Raw genomic sequence first — 22,295 nt, forward strand, 5'->3', positions numbered from 1 at the left:
GATCAGAAAGCATGTTAAAACATACATATGCATATATACAATTTATTTGGTGGTCTCTTTTTTTTTTTTTGCTTAGAATGACTAGGGATGACTTTGTGGCTCAGTCAGTTGAGCGTCTGGCTTCAGCCCAGGTCATGCATGATCTCACTGTTGGTGGGTTCGAGCCCCACATCGGGCCCTGTGCTGACAGCTCAGAGCCTGGAGCCTGCTTCAGATTCTGTGTCTCCCTCTCTCTCTGCACCTCCCCTCTCGCACTTTATCTCTCTCTGTCTCTTGAAAATAAATAAATGTTATTTTTTTTAAAGTGATAATATGAGTTCATTGTACCCCTTTCAATTACATTGAAATGCAGAACATGAAACATAAAAGTTCACTAAGAGCTCAGTCTCTACAGACAACTACCATTTACATTAGGTGCACATTACTACAACTGTATTTTTGATTTGTTTATAAACAATTGTAGATGTACAAATAGGAATATACTAAAACCAATATATTTTAAACTACTAGCATTATTACTATTAATTTTTTACAAATAGAGCAATATACATATTGCTCTATAACTTATTTTTTCACTTAATACACGGTCATCTTTCTGTGTAGATATTTATAGATCACTCCATTCTTTTTTACTATTTCATTTTTCTCCCTATGTATGCAGAGCACAACTTATTTGACCATCTTTTATTGATCAACCATTGTGCTCTTTCCTTTTTTACTATTAAATATAATGCTATAATAAACATGTGTGGGGTGTGTGTGGGGGGGGGGTGGTGAAGGGCAAGTTGAAACATTAGGTCAAGAATTTAAAGAATTTAAAGACCTGGATCCTGGGTGCTGCAGTGGGTTAAGCGTCCTACTCTTGATCTCAGCTTAGGTGATGATCTCACAGTTCATGGGTTTGAACCCCATATTGGGCTCTGCACTGATGGTGTGGAGGCTACTTTGGATTCTGTCTCTCCTTCTCTCTGCCCCTCTCTGCTTGTGCATGCTCTCTCTCTCTCTCTCTCTCTCTCTCTCAAAAATAAATAATAAACTTTAAAAAATAATTTAAAGATCTCATTACTAAGAGATATTGCCAAATTCTAGCCCCCAATATTATATCTATTTTTATTCCCTTTATGCTTGCCAGCAATAGCCACTATTATCTGTATTCTTAATAGCTCTCTCTATATATTTCTAAAAGCCTATGGCCTCACTAATACAATTAACAAATCTAGAGAAATAAACTAGCTGAGACATAAGAGCAAAGATGAATCCTACCAAAACTGTCAGTTGTGTTGCTAAGAAAGCAACTTGAGGTGTTCATGCCCTTAATAATTAAGTTTTGTGCTGTAAAAATATTGACTATACTTTATTTCTCTGTGTAACAACTCCCATAGTCTTCTGATAACCTTCATTACAGAAAGTTAATTGTAAGGATATTATGAAGAAACTTATACAGCACTATTATAAATCATAAAACAAATACACATCATCACGGAAATTTCAGGTTAGGTAATGCATCTTTGTACTTGCTAAGTGCATTTTTACAAAGTATATAAATCAGAGGAAAAAAACATATACACATGCAGAGAACATTTTTGCTACTCTTTCACAACTGGGTTCAGATTTCCTGAGTCTTGTTCCATATATATATAGTTCCAGCCCAATAACTAAGTATCTGAGGATTATACAGATTTTTCATTGATTATTGTTCTAAATCCTGTAGACTTGTAAAACAATAATCACTTTCTATTCAGCTCATCAATCATAAAGAGTACCAACTCCTTACATAATGGGAATTTTACACAGATCTGGCATCCTTTAATTTAAAGAAAATAGGCAAGAAAAGATAATACATTTGAGGGGGTGGCTTAATAAATCTTTTAAGGTTAAGTTCTATAATAAAATTGTTTTTCAAGTAATGGTTACTCAGTCTTAAGTTTGCCATGCATTATGAATGTATTTCTTTTGAAGACTATATTTTTAAATGTAAATTTGCATGTTTTCCTTTTTAAAAGCACCTACAGCCTCAGAGTTCACTAATTCAGTTCAACTGAAAATATGCTAGAAACACTCCATGGGTCAAAATTTAGCAAATGAGTCCTCAGTAGGGTTTATCTCATTTTATGATATATGGTAAATAGTAAAAAGTAATTCCTTACATTCAAAAGTTTTCTAAGGGTTTACATGGTAAGTTTTTAGGAATTGCTTTTGAACGTTTCTTCTTAATTGTTTAAACTATTCATACCCTTTGCACTGGCTCCCTTTCTATGTCACCTCTGAAATGACAAAACGGTGAAATATACTATGTGGAAAAGATCTCCAAGATGCTTTGAAGCACCTTCTTAAACTGAATATTATTTCTAGATGTTTCATTATCATTTAATAGGTCATTTAAAGGTGTTTCTAAAAATACTCTTTGAAACATTCTTTACAGTCTGTCTTTCCCAGTTTAGAACAAATGTATCACCTGGTAGTCTAATGTTAGTATTGGACATTGTATGTCTACTATAACTTTTCATTTTTTTCTGTCAATAAGACAGATCTCCTCATACAAAGTTATGTTTGTGACATTCATAACTCATACAACAAGGGTTTCAAAGAATTGCAGAAGGTTATGTTAAGAAGAGACATCTCCTACAACAGATTGCTGAAGCAAACAAAAAGGGAGGTGGTGAAGAAGGCAGGAGTTTTTTGCCTCCTGCACTCAACATGCAGGTTATGGGGATAAAATGCAATTGAACATCTTGGGATGTAATGCTTTTCTAGATGTTCTAGAATCTCCTCCAATATTTGCATGTCATACAAAAATGAGAAAGAGTTTTTCCATTGGGGCATTGAGAAACAAACAAGAAAGAGAAAACAATATTTTTTGTTTAAAAAACACTTTTTTCTTTAGGACAGTACAGGAATAATCATGCAAAGACATCACTCAATATCAAAGGTACAAATCATATGGCATCAATCAAAATCATAATGCTTCTTTTGCCATCTGACTGGTGTTAATGTTAAACATGTCAATGAGAGCTCCTTCTCTGCTTGAGCTTCAACAAATTCATTGATTCAAATGATGCAAGTCTTTATGGAGAGGCTCATCCAAAAGCTACACATATATCCTCATTTCCCTGCTTCTAACATCCTAACCCAACAGGATGTACCATTTTGGGTAATTCTTTTCAAATGGTCATTGATTGAAGCTGAATCTATAAACATTTGCATGACTTGTATACTTAAAACTGAATAAAATATTGCATTTCCAGTGAAAAAATTAAGAATATGTGTATGTATTTAAGGGGATGTCAGTTCTGAGTTTTCCATATGTGACATTAATTCTTACAGGCAGCAATCATGAGATAATCATAAAGCAGTCCACTTGGCAAATTTCAGCCTTCATTACACTTGAGATATTTTGTTTTTTACTTCTGAGAGTTAAACTATGGTCAAAAATTGGCTATATAGCTGCCTTATAAAGGTTCCAATGAACAATTATATTAAAGAAAGACTAACTAGAAAATAAAACAAGGTAATTTTTCATATTTATGAAAAAAATGTTATAAGTGACGTTCTACTGGATGAGCTACTGTAAGTCCAATGATCTCTTGAAAGGAAGAATTTAATCATGTAAGGAGAACACATTCACATTTATGTAGAAATGCAGATGTTTACAACTTTGGGTGATAGACTTAAACTATATATGTAGCAATTAATTCAATTAATTATAAACTATTAAATATTTATATTCATATAAAATATTTCTCTTAAAATATCTTGCATATTTTAATTTTTAAAAAAACAAGGAGAAAATTCAAGGAGATTTTTATTTGCTTGTTAAATGTGGCAGTATTGTTCGAATTATGTTAAAATTAAAGTAATAAATGCAGATTCTGAGCAAAGAAATTGAGAAATAAAGATGACTATAAAATAATATTTTATGAGAGCATTTGCATATGTTGGCATAGTAAAATGGCATATGTGAGTATTAGTATAGAGGTTTCTTTCCTTTTTTTAATTAAAGACTATCATTATAAAAGAAAACAGTTGCAGTTTTTCAAAATATTTCTGACTTTCTATAAGAATAGCCATTTTCATAAAGTAGATTCAAATAACATTTAGTCTTAAAAACCTGAAAGGGACATTTTCTTGACAGTGATTTAGGAAGATTATGAAAAATTAATGGTGTCCTTAAAGTGTTAGAGAAATATATGTGAAGCAATGTCTCAGGAAAAAGTAGTAACATAGCAAAAAAGTGAAAAATATATACTTAATATACATGTACATGCAGTTATAAATATATGTTGGAATTAGTATCATACACTAAAAAAAAGGAAACCACATGTCGGAAATCCCTTCTCTGATCTTGACCAACCAAATATGTGTTACTTGAAGCATGCTCATTTGTCCTATGAAAATTTGCATTAGAAATTCATCCAGTAGGTCCTCAACATCTACTAATGAAAAAAATGAATGAGTCAAACACCTCTATGATTGATCATACAAGAAGTAACCTAGTACCATTTGTTTTTACTAATAGAAGCCATTAAGATAAAGCATCTGTACAAGGAAAAAGATAAGGGAAGGCCCATGAGTAATAAATGAGCAGTATGGTTATATAAAGAACAAATCATGACAGACAAACCTGATTGCTTTTTCTGATAGAAGTACAAAATTAATGAATAAAGGGAGTGCAGTACAAGTAATATATTTGGGTTTTCACAGAGTATTTAATTCAATGTTTCATAAGCTCTGACTTACAAAATTAATTCAAATTGGCCTGGAGATGATTATTCTCAGATGGTTTGAAAACCATTTAAAGAGCTGTAAACAAGGGGTAATGATAAATGGCAAAAGACAGAGCTGAGAGGAGGAGTGAACTGTCACTAAGGTTGATTTAGGTCTTGGGTTTCAGTATCTTCATTACTAACATGCAATATGGAATAAACAACACACAAATGAAATTTGAAAACAACAGTAAATTGGAAGGCACCATAAACATAGGAACAGTAAAATAGTCAAGAAGATGCAAGTGGGAACATAAAAAGGGACTATACAAAAGACTGCCCATGCTAAAAAGGCAAGTGTATGTTAAAAGAGAGTTTGGATTTATTATAAGCAAACAAAGCCAGACAAACCTGGCAAAACAGGTTAACAAAGTAAGTGAGCACAATCCCGTAAGTAATGCATTATGGAAACTCCTTTAAATAAGTATGCACAGATTCTGATGCATGTCTCAATTTTGACAGATTTATAAATGGAAAGGAGTCTTGGATTATAGTTTAACTCAAATTCTGATGTTCGATATGGTACTCCAAATAGGATAATATATATCCTTAAAGAGTGACTTTACATATTCCATTCTCTATTTTTCTTCATATAGATTATCTGCAGAAAAAAAAGGCACTATAATTTGACTATTCTTTGACACTGAGCACACTTACAGGTCTTCTCTTCCCTCATGAGTGCAGGTGAAATGTATGTAGGGAATATCACCTACACAAAAGATAATCACGAAGGTAAACCTTTTGTAAATGACTTTTGGATTATCAATGGCACAGTGCTCCCTCTTTATCTATGCAAATAATTGAGAGTCGATTGTACACACATATAAGGAAAGATAAATAGGAAGACAAATGACTTCCATGAGAAGATTATTACTTTACTCCACTTTATCCCCTTCTATTGGATAACTCAACAAATTAGAGGGAATTCAGAGCACTGAAACAAAAATGATAAAGGCAATAAAGCTATCCACTTATGAGAGTCAATTAAATGAGCTAACCCATTGAGTCCATTTGACAGCCATGAGTGGTGTTACATGGGCAACACCTAGTTTTAGGCTGAAAATCTACAAGAGGAGAGGAATTCTTTTCATGGGATAAGAACAGTTTCCCTCCTACTCTAATTCTCAGATAAAGAAAACTATGATTCAGAGAAAACATTATTGCCTAAGTATTGTTAACAATTTTGACTTAGACTTTTGTTGTAGAACTATTTCTTAACGACTTAAGAACCAAGTCTTGATTACCCATGGGTAAAAAAAAAAAACAAATTAGAAGATATTAGTGAAAATCACAGTGATTTTTGAAATTAGATAGACCTAGGTTTGAATATTGGCTCTGCCACTTATATAATATGTATGAATGTGATAAAAGCTCCACATCTGAAAAATAGAGATAATAAATTTAACTTAATTCACAAATGTGTTAAATGAGAAAATAGGCACTCACTGAAATGTTAAAGAGTGGAATAATAAATAGTAAATAGTGGGAAAAAGTCACATTTGGTTTTGAAATGTATACAAAAATGCCTATGCTTCCCATATTACAAACTTGTTTTGTTTTTTTTTTAACTGTCATCCCTAATTGGAAGGAAAGATGGTAGAAAGAGCATGATATCTGATCATAAAGTGTTAAGAGTGACTACTACTTCCCCACCTACAAATTATATGACTTAGGTAATTTATTTACAGCCTGAATCTCATAGTTCCAATTTACAAAACTACAGGTCAGTAGATGATAAGGCACAGGAAAGGATATACAGTGGATACAGAAAAAAATATTTATCTTCCTTTATCCTCATCTGTATCTTTCCCCACCCAATATCTACTTTCACTATCTGTTTGTTTTATTTTCTTTAATGCACATCTCTCTTATGGCAGGCATATTTGACATCATCAGTCTTGACACCCAAACTCAATTTTGGGTAGAAACTATATCTTGTTTATGTTTTCTTTTTCAAATTTTCATAGTTTAAAAATTACCAAATAATATATTTGAAATTACTCTAGTTCAGAGTGTTACATTAAGGAAAGATTACATATTATTAGCTTAAGTATTCCTACATGTGTTGTCTTTGTTTTGTGAAATCACAGAGATGGAGGCTATATTTATATCGCTCAGTCTTTCATCACTGAATACAAACGGGTGACGAATAAAAGCTTTCTAATAGATGACAATTAGGCATATACACAACCTCCTTCTGTTCATCCCTGACCCTTTCAGTTTGGCAGAGTATGGGGAGCCTGACATCTGACTGAAGAGTGAGGAAATAGACAGCTGGGCTTAGGTCATCTTCTTTACATATTTATTTTTGACAGTTGTAGGTTATCTTCACAGGAAAAACTATAAAGTAATATAAGTATATTAAAAATAAAACTGGGAACTGTAAGAGCAGAAATTCCCTCTTCTCAGGAAATTTATTTTATTAATGTCCTTTAAATACAGTACCATGTCTTCACCATTTCTTCAGCAAATTCCTTTCTTCATAAAGGAAGATGTGCCTCCCTCCCTCCTCCAAAACCCAATACTTTCCCCACTGTTTTGTTCCATTGAGTTAAAACACTTATGAAACAGAAAATATTTCAATTACCCGGAAATATAACCTTTCTAATAAATCCAGGTGAGCAATGGTAGAATGAGTTATCTCTCAGAGTAGTGGTTTTCCATCTCCAGGAGTATGTAAGCCATATTGTTAAAAGAATAGAATGAATGCTGAGAAAAAGAGTCTGCTCTGAGAGTGAATCAATTCCAAGGAGTTTCCACCACTAGGGACCTCAGAAGAGAAAGACGGACCCCCTCTGTATTTCTTGAACATTTCTGGATTGAAAATGATTATTGAGCACCAGGTTATTTTCCAGGTACTGTAGTAGATACTGGGAATACAGGGATAATCAAAGCATGGTTTCTTCCCTTCAGAAGGCCTACTAAGGAAGAAAAAAATGCAGAGGAGATTATAACATGATGTGATAAGTGTAGTGAGACAGATATGTATTTGGGGGTTATGATAGCATAAGGAGGTGGCACTTAGCTCAATGGGACATACAGAGGGCTCTTATTTCCAGTCTTTCATAACACAGAAGCCATATGTTTATGTGTAAGAATTTTTACCATCTTTTACTATGTCAACTTGCTGTTTCGATAGTAGCTAAGATAGTCCAAGACACTAAACTAAATGATGCCATTGCTCAATGGAAAATATAAAGGATTTTAGTTTTCTAGTAATAAAAGCATACATATTCATTGCACAGAATTGGCAAATAAAGAATAGACATGGAAAAAAGACAATATTAGCCACTATTAACATTTTTGTGCTATTTTTATCCCAGTTTTTCCCTTTTCTCTCTCCACATATAAGCAAATAGATAATTATAATAAAAATGTATCATTGTATGTATTAATGTAGAATGTACATGTATGTCCATGGGCACATACATGTTACACCTATAGTAATGCAAATAATTTTATATTCTAAAAAAATCCCAATATTATCTAATAGTTATAAACACTTATGTGAAAAATAATAATTGTACCTTGTTCATAAACTTTTGATAACTAAAGAAGTCTATGTAAAGAATTTAGAACAGTATCTGAGATATAATATGATGCCAATAAACATAGCTGTCATTAGCATTATTGTATTGCCTTCAATATCTTTATATCAGGGTCACCTGTTTCCACAGATAATAAGGGATAGGAACACTATTTTTTTTCATGAAAAACTATTAAAGGTGATCAAATAGATACACATTATGCCTGTCCAGAATGCCAATTCTGAGAATTTCTCCAGTCCTGTCTTCATAATTCATTGCCATGATTATGTTGGGAGTTGCTGTCATCTGGCCTCTGTTAACATGGCCAGGGGTCAGTCAGACTCCTTCCCTGAAATTAATTATTAAAAGGAAACAAACAAACAAAAATTCATTCTTATTTTGGGTATCTCGATTGAGAGCTATCAGCACAGGAGTAGTTGGTAGTCATATTTTCCACTATGTAGGTAAGAGAAGCAGATGACATAAGTGTTGGAAGAAAAAAAATGAAGCCAATTCTCAGAAACAGAGATGAGGAATGGATACAGTATTCAGATAGTCTTTATATTTAGGATTCCCATGTTTCCTGAGGCTCTACTGCCCGCCCCCCAATAAAAAGAAAAAAAAATTGTCCTTGGGTTTTATGAAATAAATTTATATTACTATCATAAATTCCCTTTTTGCCTAAGCTACTTTAGGTCTAACCACTTAATTTTATGGATGAGGTAACAAAGCCCCAGAATAGCTAAATTACTTGCCCAATATCATACAACTTTTAAGTTGCAGACATGAAACTGCAAATAAGATAGATTTAAGTATTTAATCACATCTTAATTTTACAGAATTTCTAATACAGCAGCTGTCCCTTGTATTGGGCAGATAGAGAGAGGAAGAGGGAAGGGACAAGGCTAACACATTAAAGCAACAACTTGCCCTGCTCTTCCAAATCCAGCAATGTTGAGAAGAGAGATCATGGCCAGATGATATGTACAAGTCATATGAGAAGATTCTTTTTTTGTATATAGTTATTTATTTTAAAAACATTTGTTTTAGTTTCAAGTTTTTATTTAAATTTCAGTTAGTTAACATATAGTATAATATTAGTTTCAGGAGTAGAATTTAGTAATTCATCACTTACATACAACACCCAGTGCTCATCACAAGTGTCTTCCTTATACCCATCACCCAAATTAACCCCATGCCCTGGCCCACCACCCCTCCAGTAACCCACAGTTTGTTCTCTTTAGTTAAAACTATGTTTTATGGTTTGCCTCTCTCCTTTTTATGCCCCTTCTATGTTCATCTGTTCTGTTTCTTCAATCATATGAGAAGATTCTGTAAACCTTCTCATTCAAAGTACATGGGTAGGAATATTTTTTCTAAAGATAAAACTCCTGAACTCCAAGAGCCAAACAAAATGTTCACATTCAAGATAAGACTACTGGCAGGCTTCCAACAGTCTCAAATACACCCTGCCAGGGACTTTACTCCTACCCTAAAATTTGTTTCACCTAATCACATCAACTTGTATCTTCTAAGAAAGACCTGTATGTACTAGTGAATGTGCATCAGTGATAGGGACCAATGGTGCCTTAAAGAGATCACCCATCAACTTTTACTAGTGTAACCCTCCATATGGAAAATGTGGCCATAAACAAGAAGGTTTTAACACATACACAAAATCTCTAAAACCCATTGATGCAATACACTTCATTAAATAACGAGTACACAACATTGTTTTTTTGCTTATATTGCTTAGAGACTAAAGGACATTTCCACAAAGCAAACAATAACAGAAGTAAAAATAATTTTACTGTGATAAATAGAATGTATGTATAAATTTATGCAAGTCAACGAATACAACTTATAATAACATTACTAATGTCATCAATATCAGCTACACCCTATAGCTATAATTTTGTCATCAGTCTTTGTTTCCATACCACGTCATCACGGTTCCTGGCACGTAGTAACTGTTTAACAAATGTTTGGTGAATTAATAAAATCTATTAACAATCCTCACCCTGCTGGGTTTCTCTGTGACACTTCCAGCCGCTCAGCACTCTACACAGCCCAAACAGCTTGAGAGGTGAAAATTTGCACTCTAGCGAAGAGAGTTCTAAACAGGAGGCCAGGGGAAGAGATTCTTAGATCTATCTAGACACTGGCATTAACTTTCCTCATCTATAAAACATGTCTGCTGCTTTAAATATTTCTAAGAGCTAAATTCTAATAACATTCTATGTTTTTTTTTTAATGACAAGGAAGATGCCATGGGTACATTTTCAAAGCAGAAAAGGGTGAGAATCCTAGCTTTAGCATTTATTTGTGACCTCAGGCAATTTACTCAACTTCTCTAGATTTTAGGTTTTTTCTTCTGTTAAACAGGAATAATATTTACTTTATAGAACTGTCATGGGAGTCAATTGAAATAATGTGTATAAAGCACTAGGCACAGTGTCTGACACTAACAGCTCAAAAATCATTACTTGGTATTATTGTTACTAGTATTGTTCATTTGTTCTTGCTGTTATTTATCTGCTCTCCTTTCTGAGCCAGGAACAAGTGGAGATTTCTTCATCTAATCAGAATTTAGTGGGAAAAGGTCATCAAGGAGACTAAACCCTGCAGCTCTAATACATAAAGGACAAATCAAGTAACAGCATCAAAGTGTTATTGAACTGTGTAGTCTTTGAACAGTCTAATAAACAGAAGTTTTCTATTGCAGGTATCATCTTATTTTAAAGTAGGGCATAAATGAAATTCTAACTTATATTAAAGGAGGCTAGAATGATTATGTTTATTAAAGAAAGACACAGACTTTAAGGATTAAACATCAGTGCTGGAAGCACTTTGTGGAAGAAGGGTTGAATAAAGGATGTATTCATCTATCTCTTCCTAGATACAACCATCATAACAAATCTGATATTCACACAAGAGCATCATATGAGAGAGCGAAGACTTGGATGTGCAGCAAACTTACAGATGTCAACGAACTAGTGACTGGCAAAAGTGAGACCCAAACCCTGGCTGGCAGTTCCCTAAGGGAATGGCTAAGAATGTCAGTGTCCAATCACCTGCTTTCTCTGGCTAGTATGGTTCTACCTCAAGAAACACTATTGCTGCAAGGAAGCAACTAACATGGTGCTTATGATCAGGAACCTTGGCATCTAACACATGAAAAGGCACATACTTGATAGGAATTACCTAAATACCTAGCAAAAATGTCTTTAGGGGCACCTGGGTGGCTCAGTCAGTTAAGCATCTGACTTCAGCTGAGGTCATGATCTCATGGTTCCTGAGTTCAAGCCCCACAGTGGGTTATGCTCTGACAGTGAGAGAGCCTGCTTGGGATTCTCTCTCTCTCTCCCTCTCTCTGTCCATTCCCTGCTTCTAGTGCTTCTGTCTGTCTCAAAATAAATAAAGTTTTTTTAAAAAGAATGTTTGTTTGAAAACATATTAACTTTTTTTTTCATAGTCTTAGAACATCTTCTAGGAAATAATTAAAATTGTCAAAAAAAGCTCTGAAGGAAATAATCCACTACTGTCCTCCCTTTTATTAGAGCCCCATCTTTCCTATGGGATCTCTTTTCAGGTAAATATAGCTGAGTAAGAATATTTAAGAATTATTTTTAAAACAAAAAAGTACCTGGAAATTTTTAAGAATAATTGTAAAATATTTTCCAGTTAAGTTTAGTGAATTTGTACCATATACTTTGAATCATTCAAATATGTCTATTTTGTGTGATACTTGTCATGTAAAAAGAAAGAATAAAACTGCATTTCTGATTTAAACTTATTACTGGAAATAACAGATATGCCATTGTTATTAAGTTCAACATACAAACTATAGGAACAAATACGTAATCTCTAAACATAACAAGCTTCACTGAAAGATATACTTTAAGTAAAGCAATGCAAGGAATTTAATCATTATGAATGCATATTGATTAAGGACTAATGATGAGAATACATTCTGCTTGTTGCAGACCCAGTGAAAATATCTAGGTCCTAGGAAACAGGACCTAGATGGTAGGTAGAGGGAGAAAAAAAAAATCTTAGAGTTCTTCAAATTCCTGGTTTGGAAAAAGATCTAATTAATAATGCAAAAGTAAAATTACTCAACTTTTAAAACATTTGTAGATTATCTTTTATTTTTTATTTATTTAAAAAATTTATTATTAAGATTATTTTATGTTTATTTATTTTAATTTATTTATTTTATTATTTTTTTTTAATTTACACCCACGTTAGTTAGCATATAGTGCAACAATGATTTCAGGAGTAGATTCCTTAACGCCCCTTACCCATTTAGCCTATCCCCCTTCCCACAACCCCTCCAGTAACCCTCTGTTTGTTCTCCATATTTAAGAGTCTCTTATGTTTTGTCCCCCTCCCTGTTTTTATATTATTTTTGCCTCCTTTCCCTTATGTTCATCGGTTTTGTATCTTAAAGTCCTCATATGAGGGAAGTCATATGATATTTGTCTTTCTCTGACTGACTAATTTCACTTAGCATAATACCCTCTAGTTCTATCCATGTAGTTGCAAATGGCAAGATTTCATTCTTTTTCATTGCTGAGTAATACTTCATCTTCTTTATCCATTCATCCACGAATGGATATTTGGGTTGTTTCCATACTTCGCCTATTGTTGATAGTGCTGCTATAAACATTGGGGTACATGTGTCCCTCCAAAACACCATACCTGTGTTCCTTGGATAAATACTTAGTAGTTCAATTGCTTGGTTGTAAGGTAGTTCTATTTTTAATTTTTTGAGGAACATCCAGACTGTTTTCCAGAGTGGCTGCACCAGTTGGCATTCCCACCAGCAGTGCAAAAGAGATCCTATTTCTCCACATCCTTGCCAACATCTGTTGTTGCCTGAGTTGTTAATGTTGCCATTCTGACAGCTGTGATGTGGTATCTCCTTGTGGTTTTGATTTGTATTTCCCTGATGGTGAGTGATGTTGAGCATTTTTTCATGTGTTGGTTGGCCATCTGGATGTCTTCTTTGGAGAAGTGTCTATTCATGTCTTTTGCCCACCTTTTCACTGGATTATTTGTTTTTTTGGGTGTTGAGTTTGATAAGTTCTTTATAGATTTTGGATACTAACCCTTTATCTGATATGTTGTTTGCAAATATCTTCTCCCATTCCATTGGTTGCCTTTCAGTTTTGCTGATTGTTTCCTTTGTTGTGCAGAAGCTTTTTATTTTGATGAGGTCCCAATAGTTCACTTTTGATTTTGTTTCCTTTGCCTCCAGAGATGTGTTCAGTAAGAAGTTGCTGCGGCCAAGGTCAAAGAGGTTTTTGCCTGCTTTCTCCTCGAGGATTTTGATGGCTTCCTGTCTTACATTTAGGTCTTTCATCCATTTTGAGCTTATTTTTGTGTATCATGTAAGAAAGTGGTCCAGGTTCATTTTTCTACATGTCACTGTCCAATTTTCCCAGCACCACTTGCTGAAGAGACTATCTTTGTTCCATTGGATATTCTTTCCTGCTTTGTCAAAGATTACTTGGCCATATGTTTGTGGGTCCATTTCTGGGTTCTCTATCCTGTTCTATTGATCTGAGTGTCTGTTTTTGTTCCAGTACCATACTGTCTTGGATGATTACAGCTTTGTAATACAGCTTGAACTCTGGTAGATTATCTTTCAGAGAGAATGTGCTTTGGGGGCTCCCAAAGAATTTTAGGGTGCTGTAGTCAGTTCATATGTGTATATCCAATGAACTTCTTTTAGAGCAGCTGAATAATCACCTTCTATGAATGTTTGAGCAAGCAAACTGCCCTCACTTTAAAACCAATTACTCTAACTCTCCACCATGCCAGAATATGAATTTGGTTTTAACAGATTCTCTCTTTTGTAGCCAATCATGCAGTATCCAGTATGTTGTTTTCAAATGAGGTATTCATTCTCCTAAAATTAATCAATGCATCCTTTCTATGCAAATGAATAACTCAGATCTAAATGACTTTAACAAACAATATAATACATTGAGAAGGCAAGATGATAGAATTTTTGTTTTTCCTCATGGGGCTGATGATAAAGGGGCAACAGGGAGGGAAGACAATGGCTTATTTTCTGTACTTCGTTTCATAACCAAAAACTTGTTGAATTCTTACAAATATTTAAAACTCCAGATTAAGTCTCATTTTTTTCAGAAACCCTTCTGTGGTTCTTCTATGCTTCACTGACTTTTCTCTTTCTTTTCTTTAAATTTTTATTGCATTCATCTTGTATACAAAGCAGAAGATTACTTTGGAGATCATCTGGTTATATGATCCTCGTTTTACCTATAAGTAGACTGAAATGACTAATATTAAAAAAAAAAACCTGCCTAGAATTCCCAGTTTTTGTTTGTTTCTATTTTATATTCATTGAGTTAATCATTTGACCCAAAGCCCTAGGTACATAGTAGATGGGAGTTTCATAGATCATTCTATAAAATGTGATCCTGTGTTCCACACATTTGACCAGATTTCTTTTATAATTTCAAGCATCTAAGTCACCACCATCTCTCTCCAGCTATTGCAATGGTGTCCCTGCTCCATTCCTGCTCCTCCTCAATCCATTCACAGCAGCCAGAATTACCTTTTTAGAGCATATATTTAATTATTTTCCTTTCCTACTGTAATATCCTAAGGTTTTCTGTTATTCATGTTACACATTTCACACTCAAGTCAACTGTATCCTCACCTATCTCTCCAACCCCAAGCCAAATTTAATCCAGGTCAGGGCTTTCATCTGAGCTCTTATGTTAAATAACATCCCTCTATATGAAATGATATCTTGATCTTCACACAACTGGCTTCTTAGCATTCAGACTGCACCTTAAATTGCACTTTCATTAGAGCCCTTTCTTGACCCCTCAATCTAATTAGCTAGAACCATTTACACCTATTACTTTCATTTTAATTCTTTGCATAACAATTGTGGCTCTAAAACTTTTTTTCTCTTTACATATTTGGTTTTGTTTCTGTATTTTCTGGTCCCCCTCACCTTAACCTAGAATTTGTGCTTCTATGAGCAGGTATCCAGCCACGTTTGGTCACTGCTATAACCTCAGTGTAGCATACCTTGTAGATAGGAAATATTTAACATACATCTGTTATATGAACCGATGAATAAACATATTCATTTTTCATATATCATACACACTTGGGTCTAAAATGGAAAATGATGAGTTGTATAACAAATATGTTAATAACTGGATGGCAACCACATTTATGATTACCAGGTTAGCTCATACTTATGGAAACCATAGAATAAGGCACTCTCTGATAAATCCATCACTCAATTTTAAATGTAAATGGGTGATTAATTAGAAAGCTCTTGCTGTTTTAATTATATTTAAAAAAAACATCAAAAGTGATTATTTCCTTTAGTAAAACTGTTCACTGCCACCACTTACATGTACTAGACTGCAGGATCAGTATATGCTGTAAACAATACTATACTAATAAACATATAAGAAGCAATGCTCTAACAATAGTATATTATTGTTTATTTTAAGTAAACAATAAGTCAAACAAAAATCATTTTTGTGTGTGGCCTTTATAATAAATTCTGTCTGACTCATAATAATAATGAGCAATCTGAGCTGTTATGTACTGCTAGTGATTCAGTTCAGGAAAACAAAACAAAAGGAAAAAAACAAAACTCAACCATTCTTTTGAGTCCTGAATCTGTTCAATTGAAAATAGAATTATCAAATAATAAGAAGACCGGCTACTACATCTACTATCAATATGTGTAAATGCTAATTTTGGTAATTATTAGCAAAGAAAAACAAATAGAAAAATAAATTATAAGCTAATATAAGACTGTTTAAAAATATCTTGTCAATTATACCTCAGTAAAGCTAGAAAAAAGACTGAAAATGTCAACCTGATTTCACATTTTACATTATTTAAAATATACCCATTTTTTGGAGTGACTCTATAAAAAACTTATGAATTTTAAATTATAAAGTAAAAATTACAAATAAAATGGATTTTTAGAGATTGCACTTTACATTATAGGGAAGAAAAGTTCCAATAAAAATTTAAGAAACTTTTAAAATGGTGGTTCGTATTAGACTTTATTTAGTCTTCCTGGCTTAATTGCACATTTGTAATCTTGGGAATATTTTCTTTACCTTTTATTTGTTTGTTTCATCCATATTACATAAAAGATACATCTTATATAATTTGTGCCTAGTGAGTATTTTAATTATCGTGAAATCTCTTTCTTTTAGAAAAAACATGCTGGTTAGAGCAACCTAGTACAAGGTTTGCTTATAAGCTTCTACAAAGCTTTAACTACTAAAGGTCTGTGGACATCACAACAAAGTGCAATCACTTCCTGGTCAGATGTCTTTCCTGGCCAGATGCGTTAGCTCTATTTGCACCTGTTAGTTTTTCAGAAACTGGCATCTGATGAATGATGCCATCAGAACACATGGCTGGTCAGCAGACACTCAATCCAGCAGTTGTGACATCTTAATTTATTCCTTTGAAAATAAACTCTATGAAGTCTTCACAAGAGAATAATAAACATAACACCCTTTGGCAAACTTAAACATTTGATACAATTTAAAACCAAAATTTAAAAAGATTAAGCTCATTATTTGTAATCACTGTTATTATATCAGCTATTCAATGCTTATACTTTATTCCTTGAAACCTCTTTGACTTGTAACAATTTTGATAATCTCCCCTTACGCCCAACTTAGTTGGAAACTTCCAAAGCTCTATTTCTCCCTAGCTTTGTGGTGTTATACAGCCTCCGCACCCTGAGGTTTTAGTGACAGTGAGCTCAAGTTGGTCTAGCCTGTAGAAGCGGCTAATCTTGGAAGTTTGTCCCAGAGCCTGAAACTCCTGAAAACTGACTTTCTTGGTCTGTCCTTGAAGTATTGTAACTGGCTGTTCACTCACACATGTTTGTTCCACAGTTCTCAATCTTAGGTGCACATTATAATCATATTCAGAGCCTAAAAACAAAACAAAACACTGATGCACAGGCCACACCCCCCTCACCCCCCTAGAGACTCTGATTTAAATCTTCTGGTGTCTGTCCACTATAGATGTTTTCTAAAAAAATGTCCCATCAAAGTAACAATATCTTCACCAGAATCTCAAGAGATTAATAATTAAAACAATGATTTACTATTAGGGAACACTGATTGTAGGAGTCTTATTTGTTTCCTCTGTTTCTTCTCTCCATAATCTTTGATGATTTCCTTCAGCTGTGAAAACTAAACTACTGAGGTAGCAGATGTATATGTTTCTCTTCTCTGACATCACCCCAACCAATTCTGTCTATCTTACATTGTCTTGGTCATCTTCACCCTTTTGATGTGAATTTTTAATTTGGCTTTAAAAGCAGCCACTTGGGGGCGCCTGGGTGGCTCAGTCGGTTAAGCATCCGACTTCAGCTCAGGTCATGATCTCACGGTCCGTGAGTTCGAGCCCCGCGTCGGGCTCTGTGCTGACAGCTCAGAGCCTGGAGCCTGCTTCAGATTCTGTGTCTCCCTCTCTCTCTGACCCTCCCCTGTTCATGCTCTGTCTCTCTCTGTCTCAAAAATAAATAAACATTAAAAAAAAATTAAAAAAAAAAAAAAAGCAGCCACTTGGTTCCCAGCATGAATTTATAACTAACATTTTCCCCCAAACTGACAAATATATCCTTATTGAAAATGACGCAAGTATCTAAAACTAAGAAAAATAGGATATGAGGAATAATTGTATTTCTTTTGTGGTAAGAGAGAGGCGGAGGGAAATGGGAGAGCAGGAAAGAGGTAAAGAAGGTGTAGAAAGATAAAGTTGATTGATGTGGCTGACACAATTCTTTCCAAAATTAGAGTAAGGAAGACATTACAACTTCAGTTTTTGAAATAAACTGAAGTCATCTTAACCTAAACTTAAGTTCTATTTTAAAAGCCCTTTTTCCCACTAGTCAAAAAAACTAAAATCTCAGGAGCGCCTGGGTGGCTCAGTCAGTTAGGCATCCGACTCTGGATTTTGGCCTCAGGTCATAATCTCATGGTTTGTGAGTTTGAACCCCACATCAGGCTGCATACTGACAGTATGGATTCTTTCGGTCTCTCTCCCTCCCTCCCTCTCTCTCTCTCTCTCTCTCTCTTTGCCCCTCCCCTGCTCATGCTCTCTCTCTCTCTCTCTCTCTTTGCCCCTCCCCTGCTCATGCTCTCTCTCTCTCTCTCTCTTTGCCCCTCCCCTGCTCATGCTCTCTCTCTCTCTCTCTCAAAAATAAATAAACATTAAAAAAACACGAAAAACTAAAATCTCAAATAATTAGGTAATTACCCACACCCACTTCACTGACTTTACCTTAAAGCTTTACCTAATTTCCATGAAACTTAAAGAAACTATCAGGAATTGAAGTGCAGTATATATACTCTCAGTATTGTAACCACCTCTCCTTACCCTCCAAATCACCAAATACTCCTGCAGATTTTTACATGACCCTTGTAGAGTGAGATGCAATCCCAGGTTCAGAACCATTAGAAGCTGGAAGAGGGAGTAGACAAAGGGTTTAAAGAAATACTACTGGACCAAAAATTGATTAAAAGTCCCAAAGTATTATCCCACTTATTTATATATGCATAGGGAAAAAAAAAAGAAGAATGAAAAAGATATAAATACAATGCTAATAACAGTGGCTAATTGTAGATTGGTAGATCATGTAATTTAAAAAAAAAAGGTGTTTGTTGTCTTGCTTACCCATATTTTCTAACAAAAGTTTTTTTTTTTAATTTTATGACAAGAAAACATTTTATTAATGCATATTTTAAAAGTTAATAAAGGATGAAAAACTTATTTATGATTAATTCAGTACTTAGAGCAGTGGTCTCACTCTTTTATTTTTTAAATTCTTTAATGTTTGTTTGTTTGTTTATTTTGAGAGAGAGAAAGAGAGAGAGAGAACACAAGCAGGGGAGGGACGGAGAGAGGGAGAGAAAATCCCAAGCAGGCTCTGTGCTACCTACACAGAGCCCATGAAGGGCTCAAACTCATGAAGCATGGGATCATGACTTGAGCCTAAATCAAGAGTCGGATGCTTAACAGAGTGAACCACCCAGGTATCCCACTATTCTTTAAATTAGTAAAACAGTACGCTGGTTGGCAAGCTCATTCTTCTCAGTGTTTTCTTTCTAACTGTTCAAAGTTCCCACGTATGATATTCTTTCTAGTTCCATTTCATTTAAGCAACCTCTGTGACCTTGGAAAAATGATTACAGCTCTAGGTCACAAGTAGACAGTTATTAGTGATATCCAAAGGGAAGCAAATTTCATTCCTAAAACTGATTATGATCATTGCATATACATAATTTTCAAGTATTTTGTGAAAAACATGTTAAATAGCTCCACTTAAATGCCATTAGAGAATTATACATAGTTATCAGAGTTGTAGAACAAAGATAGACTTTTCACATAATATTAGTCTTATTTATATGTTAGCAATCGCATTGATTTAATACTGCTCTTGCTTAGTATTCAGAAATTAAAATTTAGAGACTTTAAAAAGAAACATTGCTGTTTCCTGGAGATTGGAAATGCACCAGTGTTTATATCATTATTATATTATAATCAAGTTCCCATTAACAAAAGCTGGTGAGGCAAGAAGTTGAAAGAGGTAAGAGCCACTGAAATTTTTCTGACCTGTATGCCTCTTAATAGATCAGGAAGTAAAGACTCATGAGGGTGAGAGAAACTATATTGTTCCTAGGAAGAGAATTTCAACATATATTCGAATATATAAATATTTGAATAACACCAATCTAGTCTGCCTTCTATTGTATTCCTCTATGACTAACATAATAGGCTATGTATGTTGATTGAACAGGTTATATATGTTGAATGAAGTGGGATTAGTTGGTGGAAATAATTTTAGGCTATTAATATACAATAAAATTAGTCATTAGAGCACTATATGCTAACTAATTTGATGTAAATTAAAAAATAAAATTAACAACAACAACAACAAAATTAGTCATTAGAGATACAAAGGTAAACTCTATTAAGACAAATTCAAGCTTACTTAGTATGTTTGGTCTGCTCAGTTTGTTCAGTCGCCAAATTTTGAGTTTTGTAGTGTTTCCTCTCTTTTTCTCCACATGGAAAAATCCCTCCATATTTTATCTGTTCCAGAAAGTGGGCACCACAACTCTAGAACAGACTCTCTGAGGTATACCACGGTATAACCCGATGGGAAACTATGTCCAGAGAAGGTCCTATGTGATAATAAAATAAAAATATAACACTTTTGATTTCACTTATCAAGTACTTATCACTGCTAAGTGCTTTTAAATATAGTAGGTCATTGAAACTTCATGAAATGTCTATGAAGTGGATTTTATTACTATCCTTTTATACATGTAAAAAAGGTTAAAGAATAATTGTTTTTTCAAGCTTGTAGGGAAAAGGAACAAGAAATGAAACCGAGAATGTTCTAACCAAAGTTTTGGGTCCCATTTGGCATCTATAACTCCATGGTGTGAGAGAAGTATATCTCAAAAAAATTATATTGCAAAGAATAATAGCAAAGAAATTAAGAGTAAAGACAATGAAGCCTGTCTGCCTGAGTTTGAATCTTGGCTCTGCCATTAATGAACTGAAATCAGTTTACCTACGTTACACAACCTTTTCAGTCTTCTCCTGTGCAAAATGGGGAAATTGTTAATTTGACCTTATGGTGTTACAATGATAATATGAGTTACCCTATATAAAGTCCTTAGAACTGTGTCATATAATCAGTGATCAGCATAACATTATAAATATGTACATATTTTCTCTTATTATTATGACCTTTGATTGCTTTTATGTGAGAAATGAGTTGCCATTAGTGATTACTGGCAAAAAAAATACACACTTTAATTCTCTGATATATCAGGAAAAAAATGGATATGTATTTCCAGAGAAAGAAACTATCTAATTTAGGCACTATTACACACAGCGAGATAACTTGATCCAATCACAAATGAGCATTTTAAAAACTAGACACCTTCATAAACTGTGTTAGTGAGATGATAGGCATACATATATCAGAAAGATTAATCATTAAATTTAAATGTTTATGATATAAATGCATTGTGTGTATTTTTCCTTCATTAAAACAGCAGAAAATAGGGCTTAGTATATGGGAATTCTCCTGCATGATTCCTAAGATTCTGAGAGTATGCTGTTGTTATTGTTGTTTTTCTACAAAAACACCAGAAGTACTGTTACTGGGGGAAGAAGACTGCCTTTGCCCCAGAGCACTCCCCACACCTCACTGCCTTTGTCGCCTTGAATACTGCATTATAAGAACTTGCCTGAGAAAAAGCAATTGTGAGGCATTTCCTGAGTTCTAATTTAAGATACGTTTTAAGATACTGAAAGCAATTGGCATTTGGCTTTGTGTTACTCTATGCACCAGAGGCATGTAGTTATCAAAACAACTCTTGTGTGTTATTCCCCTACTTATTAAATTGATTTTATTAAACTTGTTCCTGGCTGATTTGCTATATGCCAAGCTTTCTCCTGGGATCTATTTCTAAAGAATTCATAATGGAGGTGATAACTTTTGATGGGTACATTTCAGAAAGTTCTCAGATTCTAATAAAATCCCCAAAGTTTGCATAAAACCCTAGAGAAAACATCCAAGTTATATAAATGTTTTGGAATTAGTGCTAGGAAGATATAAAAAGCAACAGAATATTAATTGTTTTGCGATACAAATCAAAGAAAGGAGAAAAAAAGGCTTGTGACTCAATTATTAATGCAGTTTTAGTTTGAAATTGGGTGTCAGAATGCAGAGAATTTATGACTAAACTTCTCAAAAGGAAGGAAGCTTGGTGTACAATGGGCAGATTTTCACAAGAAACCAGAGCTATTCTCTACATGTCTCAATATTTTGACAAAATTGGAAATACTCATAGAGAGAAAAAAAAAATACGACACTGACTGCAAATGATGTTGTGGTTTGAAAAAAAATAATTTAGGAAAGGAAAATGTGAATTGTGCT

At 33.9% G+C, this 22,295-nt stretch overlaps 1 protein-coding gene across 1 annotated transcript in view; it reads right to left on the minus strand.

The window, feature by feature from the left end:
• Positions 1-22,295, minus strand: part of ERBB4 (erb-b2 receptor tyrosine kinase 4) — a 712,433-nt gene that overhangs the window by 657,128 nt on the left and 33,010 nt on the right. The gene's annotated exons all lie outside the window — the stretch shown is intronic.

The sequence above is a fragment of the Panthera leo genome, chromosome C1 (genome assembly GCF_018350215.1).
Source record: "Panthera leo isolate Ple1 chromosome C1, P.leo_Ple1_pat1.1, whole genome shotgun sequence".
Classification (NCBI taxonomy): domain Eukaryota; kingdom Metazoa; phylum Chordata; class Mammalia; order Carnivora; family Felidae; genus Panthera; species Panthera leo.